The sequence below is a fragment of the Myodes glareolus genome, chromosome 21 (assembly GCF_982192425.1).
Source record: "Myodes glareolus chromosome 21, mMyoGla1.1, whole genome shotgun sequence".
NCBI classification, from domain to species: Eukaryota; Metazoa; Chordata; class Mammalia; order Rodentia; family Cricetidae; genus Myodes; species Myodes glareolus.
The window spans coordinates 26,734,736-26,743,448 of NC_142046.1; the positions used below are offsets into that span (position 1 = coordinate 26,734,736).

At 42.7% G+C, this 8,713-nt stretch overlaps 1 pseudogene; it reads left to right on the forward strand.

Annotated features, from left to right (window-relative positions):
• The first annotated feature begins 7,598 nt into the window (after positions 1-7,598).
• On the forward strand, positions 7,599-8,198 carry LOC148118703 (large ribosomal subunit protein eL19 pseudogene; annotated as a pseudogene).
• The last annotated feature ends 515 nt before the right edge of the window (positions 8,199-8,713 follow it).

The following is an 8,713-nucleotide window of genomic DNA, read 5'->3' on the forward strand; positions in this document are numbered from 1 at the left end:
TCTATCATACCATATTGGGATAGAAGTAACCCACAGGGTCTCATCCTCTGTGAAAACAAAAGAAGAATCTCTTTTCCAAAGTATCATATCCTTACATCCAAATTTCGAAGTCAAGGTATTTTCAAAATATCTATCTTGGATTAGTTCAGCAGCATTTATAAACAAATATCTTTTAGCAGCAGCTGTTGCTCCTTCCTCAGCATTCAAACAATTCAAAGAGAGCATAATAGCATACAGTATCAAGATTCTCTGTGTATTTTCCATCTTTATGCGGCTTTATTTTAACTTCTATTTCTTTTATTTTTACTTTTACTTTTTGACACAGGTTCTCTGTATATCTTTGTCCTGGAATAACTCTGTAGACCAGGCTGTCCTTGAACTCACAGAGATCCACCTGCCTCTGCCTCCCAAGTGCTGGGCTCAAAGGTGTATGCTACCACACCTTGAACTCACAGAGATCTGTCTGTCTCTGACTCCCAGGCACTGGATTAAAGGTGTGTACCACCACACCTTGAGGTCACAGAGGTCAGTCTACCTCTGCCTCCCTTGTTTTGGGATTAAAGGTGTATACCACCACACCCAATTACTCTCTTTCTTCCTTTTTTACCCTAAGAACTTTAACCTTTAGCCTACAGATATTTTTAACTCATAGTAAACCATTTAGAGGCTTTACTTCCTCTTTGACTCTTTTTTTACTGTATATCTCTTTTTCTGACCACATGAGTCTAAAACCGTGGCTTTGATGGCTAGACCCAGTCCATTTCTTAGCTTTCCAGACTCATGGTAGAGGTACCAGCCAGAGCTGTGTTCACTGCCACAACTCTATGGCGTTTCAAGGTCCTTGTCAGCAAGCAAGCTGCAGCATTCTGCTCACAGACCAGTCTCAGTCAGACTGCCTGCCTGAAAGAGTCAGAGTTTGCCCTGGCAGGACGGTCCAGAAAGCCGGCATTTTAAAACAGCGCAGCTTTTTTCTTCCTGCTACGGCTGAAAACCGAAAAGCATGCGTTCAGTTTTTCACCAACACTGTTTAAGTGTTTCGTGGCAGGACCTCTTAATGAGCTACAAAGTTTTGCAGCTAAAGCTGAGTCAGGAAGCCTCTCTTAGATGAGAGCATTTGCTTGTCTCTAGCAAGCAGAGCAGACCCGAGAAATTGCTGCCACCAAGAAAACATGCTTTACTCTATTCTTTTCCAAACTTTCTCAGGCTTTCTGTGGATGCAGTTATCCACGTGGGCGCCATCTGTAGTGAGGAGCTGCGGCAGGCCTGCTTTTCGCCTCACCCGGCTCCTGCATGGCTAGCTTAGCCCCAGAAATAATAACACATAAGTTGTATTCATTTAAACACTGCCTGGTCCATTATCTCTAGAGAGTTAGTTACTGACTAACTCTCACATCTTGATTAACCCATTTCTAATAATCTGTATCACACCACGAGGTGTGGCTTACCGAGAAAGATTCAGCATGTCTGACCTGGTGGCTGGCTCCATGGCGTCTGCCTCAATTCCCTCTTCCCAGCATTCTGTTCTGTTTACTCCGCCTACCTAACTTTTTGTCCTATCAAGGGGCCAAGGCAGTCTCTTTATTGACCAATGAAAATAACACAATAGACAGATAACCCTCCTCCATCATACATCATACATTTCACTCTTCTTTTTCTCCTTCTTCTTTTTGGCTGTCAATAATTACAGGTTTTTGTTCTGTCTTTTTCTTTTCTCTTGAATAAAAAATCTAATAATAAATCTAAAAGTGTTTATTAAAACTATCCTTTTAAATCTGTTTTTAATGCTTTTATTGAGACTAATCCTTACCCCCCCCAAAAAAATACTCTATTGGATTACCCCCTGTATGTTGTGAATATGTTTTATTGCCATTGTTTAATAATGAAGCTGCCAGCCAAAGGCTTAACAGAGTAAAACCTGGTGGGAAATTAGAACAGGTGGAGTCAAAAAGACTCCATGTAGTTGCCGAAGAACGATGCCAGATCAGAACCTTACCTAATAAGCCATCGTCTCATGCCAATAAACAGATTAATAGAAATGGATTAATTTAAAATGTAAGAGTTACTTAATAAGAAGCCTGAGCTAATAGACCAAGCAGTGATGTAATTAATATAGTTTCTGTGTTATTGTGTATTGACCGGCCAGGATAAAAATGAGCAGTCTTTGTTTATATGAAACCTCAGCATGCCAAATAATAAGGGTGATTATAATATGGTAACCATGGCATAGTCCAAGCACCAAACTATTTTGACAATTATCCATCACATAAATGAGTCATCATTTCATCATCGTTTATGCCCTGGCAATGCTTAAGCCTGCATGGGCATCCTGTTCATGGCGGCTCTCCAGTTGTTCCTGTCCTGGGCATTCCTACCAGCTTGTGTTATTGTCATACCCAGAGTTCCACAGTCTTCCTTTATGCTGCCTATTCATTGCGCTTTGGGTCTTCCTCCTTACCTTACCCCGTGCACTCCTCCAAGCAGTGGTACCTTCACGTATCTACTGTTATTCAATCTCATATCGTGGCTGAATATCTCAAGCTCTGTTGCTGTATCCTATAGTTTACTTCCTTCTGTGGATAGAGATGTTCTTAATGTCATGGTTGCATGTCTAATTCTTCATGTGATGCATAGAATCCTCCTGAGACATGTCATCTCACACACATTTAGTCACTGTTCTGAGGAACATTTTATAGTTCAGGTTTTGGAGTTGTAAGGAAGGCTGCTCAAGTCAAGGGTCTCATATACTTATAATTTTGTCATTGTTCTGATGTGTCTTGCTGACCAAAGTTTTCCTAACACCTGGAATGAAGCCTTTGATAACTCTATCCATCTCTTGATGTCTGTAATGGTTCCTTCTTTTGAACTGACATTTTCTTCCAGATAGACAACGTTGACTGCTTGAGGTTCTGATTCTTTATTACAGAGTTGAAATCTTTGTCCCATGTGTTATACCTCAGTCTTCTTAATGTTTACTTTCATACCATGGTTTTCACTTACATCCACCACTCTATTTACCATGGCCTGCAACTCATTTGGACGTTCAGCAAGTAGTGCTATATTGTTGGCAAATTGCAAGTTATTGATTAGCACACCACCTGTCTTCATGCCTATCTCATTATCCTCCGTGGATGTTGCTATTATTAAATCCAGTAATATATTAAAGAGTTTGGGATGAGAGGACATATCCCTGCAACACTCCTACAATTGTCTTAAACTGATCACTTGGTTTTCCACAGTCTTTGATTGATGCAAAGGTATCTTTATATTCTTATGACTTTCTCTGGGTGCTTTAGAACCTCATTATTTCTCAAAATCCTCTCCTCTAAATGCTATCAAATGCCTTCCTGAAGTCTATGGAACAGATATATGTCTTTTCCAAATTCTTCATACTTTTCTGTCTGTTGCCTCAAAGTTAAGATCTGATCTATTGTGTTCCTGTTAGCTCTAAATTTGTATTGGGCCTCTGCTAGGATTTCCTCTGTTCTGCCCTTGATCCTTTGCAGGATTATGGAGAAGAAGATCTTGCTGCTATGGCACAACAAACTAATACTTCTATAATTTAGGCAGTCCAGCTTGTACTTCTTTTTATATATGGTAATTATGAAGGGAACCATTATATCCATGGGAACCACTTTATGATCCCTTACTTCTCTGAAGAGTCTGAGAAGCACCTTAGTCCCTAAGCCTCTTGTAACTGCCCGCAATTCCTCTACCATGATGTCATCCACTCTGGGAACTTTTCTACGTTTTTCTTTCTTGATAACATCCTCTATCTCACTCCTGTCAATAATCAATATTTCCTTATCGTCTCTGGTGTTTGAGTGACTACTGAAGGGTTTCTCATTGTAGTGTACATTGACAGCATTAGCGTCATTGTATAAGGTGTCAAAGTATTGCCTCCATCTTTTCTTTATTTTTCCGGGTTCTATGAATAAAAGACCTTGCCCATCTTGCCCGAATCTGAGGAGCATAGCTGACAGTTATCTGTCTTCTAGCTCCGTAGAAGAGATAAAAAGAATGATAGAGCAGAATGACTGCTGGACCCCTGCTATGAAAAGGATTTGTACATATATAACTCAAAATTCAAGCAGGCCAAAGCATCAAGATGCTGAATGTGGGAATCCCCTGACAAGCGCACATACAGTCAAACTGACTACATTCCGGTCAGCAGGAAATTCTTATCTAGCATCCAAAACAGCCTATCATTCCCAGTGCTGACTTAGGGTCAGATCACTAACTTGTTATGGCAGACATTTAACTGAAACTTAAGGAAAGACATGCCAGGCAATACCAACTAAAAGAAGTATTGTAAGCAACTGGTGAACTCAGGTGTACAGAGAGAGTATAAGAGAACTTCTGAAAAAAAGATGAGGGAAATCACTGAACAATACTTTACAAATATAGAAAGCAAATGGGGGAAAATCAGAAGCACTTTGTTGGAGGCTTCAAGAGGACTTCAGAAAGTCACTGGTTGTTGCATGAAACACCATTGAAAATGTTGGGTTCTCTCCCTATGAGTTGTTGGTCATAGAGTCCCTTAGGTCCCATTTCTACCCGTACAAAATTTGGACAACTACAATTGCTCTTACCTGCTCAACAAAACTAGATGTTAAGACTACATCTACATTCCTAAAGGACCATATGTCCTGGTTACAAGACACAAAATAACAGAGCTGCAATCATAGTATCAGAATTTATAATGTAAATTGTTGTGGGAGGGTGGATTATCACAAGCAATCTAACTCAATCATGGATCCTGGGTAGAAAAACTACTAAGTAGACTTTGTCTATGCATGAAATACTGGAAAGTTTGATAAAAGGGCAACCAACCACTTCCTGAGTGGAAATGCTGCCCATTGTGAAAGATGGAAATGAAGTCTATTTGCTATAATCTGTTTAAAAGCCTGTTTTCATGCTTCTGCATGATCTGTTTCCAGCAAGTTCGCAACCATTCCCTACTACTTCTCTGGTTACCTTTCTATTCTCATTGATCCTCTTCTGCTGCGGGAGCTCCTTCCGCTCCTTCAGCCAATCGCTGCTTTTTTTAAAGAGAGAGAGAGAGAGAGACCACGCCCCAAAAGGCTGGGAACTCAACAGCGATTGGCTGAAGGAGCGAAAGGAACTCCAGCAGCACTCTTCTTCTCCTCTGATGCTTTCCTCTGGGATTAGTGACTACACATGAATTTACTGATATTTTAAATATTGCCTGCTGCTCCACAGTCTCTCAGTCAGTGCCTTGGTGACCGCTCAGGCTGCAGTGGTCTGGCAGGGTTTCCGGTTCCATGTCACTGTCTCGACTGTGATACGTATGTTTAAATTATGTCTCTATTGTTATATTTATCCCACTTTTTTGAGCTGAGGAGGGTGTAATATAGATGTCTCCATTACAAATCAACATTTCTCAGCACTTTAGTCACACATGCAGTGACTCCTCACCACTATGAGAAAAAGAAAGGAAGAATCCACTTTCCTTCTCTCTGTCTATACATCACAGACGTCTGTCTGACCCAGGATTTATCAGCAAAAGTCAAAGCAAGACATCAGCCTATGATAAAAGACTTGCAGGATAGATACACAATGGGGTTTCATTCAGCTATCCAAAGAATGAAATTATGTCATTTGCATATAAATTGCAGAAACTGAAGATCATTATATCAAGGAAAAATAAGTTAGACTTAGATCCTCATGTAGAAAATCTAGTTTTGAATATAAACAGATAAATATGTAAGAGAATAAATGTTCATATATATGATATGGAAGTAGAGGGGGAACTATGAGTGGTGATAAAAGAGCAAAGGAGGGGGCATAAGAGAGCACATATAGTGAATAAATACAATAGTACATATTTCTCTAGTTGAACTTAAATTTGAATGGAGTCACACACACATACACATGTGAAATAAAAGCAAAGGAACATTTTATTTTTTATTTTTTTTAAAGTTTATTAATTTATAAAAGTTTCCATTTCCGCCCCTCCTCCCAACACCCTCCCACTCCCCCCACTCCCTCTCCTCCTCCCTCTCCATCCCTAAGAACAGTCAGGGTTTCCTGCCCTGTGGGAAGTTCCTCCCCCCTCCCTCCAGGTCCAGGAAGGTGAGCCTCCAAACAGATTGGATCCCCAAAATCCAGTATATGCAGAGGAAACAAGTCCCAGTGTCATTGTCAGTGGCTTTTCAGAAAGACCCCGTGCCAGCCACATTCAGAGAATCTGGCCACATTCAGAGAATCTGGTTGGATCACTTGCTCGGTCAGACTCAGTCCAACTGGCCTTGGTGAACTCTCATTAGATCAGTCCCCTTGTATCAGTGGGTGAACGCACTCCTCATGGTCCTGCCTTTCTTGTTCATGTTCTCCCTCCTTCTGCTCCTCATTTAGACCTTGGGGGCTCAGTCCAGTGCTCCAATGTGGGTCTCTGTCTCAATCTCCATCCATCAACGGGTGAAGCTTCCCTCTGGTCTTGCCTTGTTTGCTCATGTTCTCTTTCCTTCTGCTTCTCCTTTGGACCTAGGGAGTTAAGTCCAGTGTTCCAATGTGGGTCTCTGTCTCTATCTCCAACCATCGCCAGATGAAGGTTATATGGTGATATACAAAATATTCATCAGTATGGTTATGGGCCAAGGCCTATTCAGGCACCCTCTCCTCTGTCCAGAGAACAATCTGGGGATCTCTCCTTGGACCTGGGGTCCCCTTTATAATCAAGTCTCTTGTAAACCCTAAAATGACTCCCTTAGTTGAGATATATACTTCCCTGATCCCATATCCATCCTCCCTCCCTCCCCCCATCCCAGTCCCCTGAGCTTTCCCCATTCCTCCCCTACTCCCTTCTCTCTAACCCTCTCCCCTTCCAACAACGCCCCCACCCCCCATGCAAGTCTAGTTTCTTGAGTTCTTTATATATTTTGGAGATCAGACCTTTGTCTGTTGAGGGGTTGGTGAAGATCTTCTCCCAATCAGTAGGTTGCCTTTTTGTCTTAATGACAGTATCCTTTGCTTTACAGAAGCATCTCAGTTTCAGGAGGTCCCATTTATTCAATGTTGCCCTTATTGTCTGTGCTACTGGGGTTATACATAGGAAGTGGTCTCCTGTGCCCATGTGTTGTAGACTACTTCCCATTGTCTCTTCTAGACGATGGGGCTGATGTAATGCGAGCTCACCAAGACCACCTGGACTGGAACTGATGGAGCATGTGGTCAAACCAGACTCTCTGAATGTTGCTGACAATGAGGACTGACTGAGAAGCCAAGGACAATGGCACTGGGTTTTTATTCTACTGCATGGATTGGATTTGTGGGAGCCTAGTCTGTTTTGATGGTCACCTTCCTAGACCTGGATGGAGCAGGGAGGACCTTGGACTTCCCACAGGGCAGGAAACCCTGACTGCTCTTTGTTCTGTAGAGGGAGGGAGAGGGGAAGTGGGGGGAAGGGGAGGGAAATGAGAGGAGGTGGAAATTTTAATAAAAAAATAAAAAAAGATAAAAGAAAGTTTAAAAAGCAAAGGAGCAGATGTTTGAGGACTGAATGGTGAATTTACTGTGGATGAAAATAAATACTTTACGAATGGGAGGAGCCCGCGGCCAGCAAGCTCTTTCCTTTCGCTGCTGCGTGTGCAGCCATGAGTATGCTCAGGCTACAGAAGAGGCTTGCCTCTAGCGTCCTGCCCTGTGGTAAAAAGAAGGTCTGGTTGGACCCCAAGGAGACCAATGAAATCGCCAATTCCAACTCCCGTCAGCAGATACGGAAGCTGATCAAAGATGAGCTGATCATCCGGAAGCCTGTGACTGTCCATTCCCGGGCTCGATGCCGGAAAAACACTTTGGCTCGTCGGAAGGGCAGGCATATGGGCATAGGAAAGCGGAAGGGTACTGCCAATGCCCGAATGCCTGAGAAGGTGACCTGGATGAGAAGGATGCGGATCCTGCGCCGGCTCCTCAGGAGATACCGTGAATCCAAGAAGATTGACCGCCATATGTATCACAGCCTGTACCTGAAGGTCAAAGGAAATGTCTTCAAAAACAAGCGGATTCTCATGGAGCACATCCACAAGCTGAAGGCAGACAAGGCCCGCAAGAAGCTCCTGGCTGACCAGGCTGAGGCTCGCAGGTCTAAGACCAAGGAAGCACAAAAGCACCGGGAGGAGCGACTCCAGGCGAAGAAGCAGTTTCTGTGGTGCCCTATGATAAAGTGTATCCATTGTTAACTAGACAAATATTTTATTGATAGCTGTTATACTTGTTGGCATTTTTAACGTTTGTTTCCTCGTAATGAAATTAACAGAGGCAGAAATCTTGACTGGAAAATGGTATGATTGCTATGGGTTCCATTATTTCCTGTAAAGCAAAGATTTAGTGCTTTGTCAACCACCAAGACCAGGCAAAGGAAAGCTGAGATTGAAAGAAATAGCACAGGAAGGACAGCATTGTCTTCACTAACTGCTCTATAATAAGTTGCTATGAGGCACCGGGGGTGGGGGGGTGGGGGGGGTGGGTGGGGGGTTTCCCCAACTTGCCCCAGGCAAGAAGACCATGGGAACCATGGTAGAGTTGATAGCTGAACAAAAGTATAAATCTCTGAAGGGATTGTGTAGAAAGGAGCTACGGGCAGGCCTGCTTTTCGCCTCACCCGGCTCCCACACAGCTAGCTTAGTCCCAGAAATAATAACACACAAGTCATATTCATTTAAACATTGCCTGGCCCATTTTCTCTAGAGAGTTA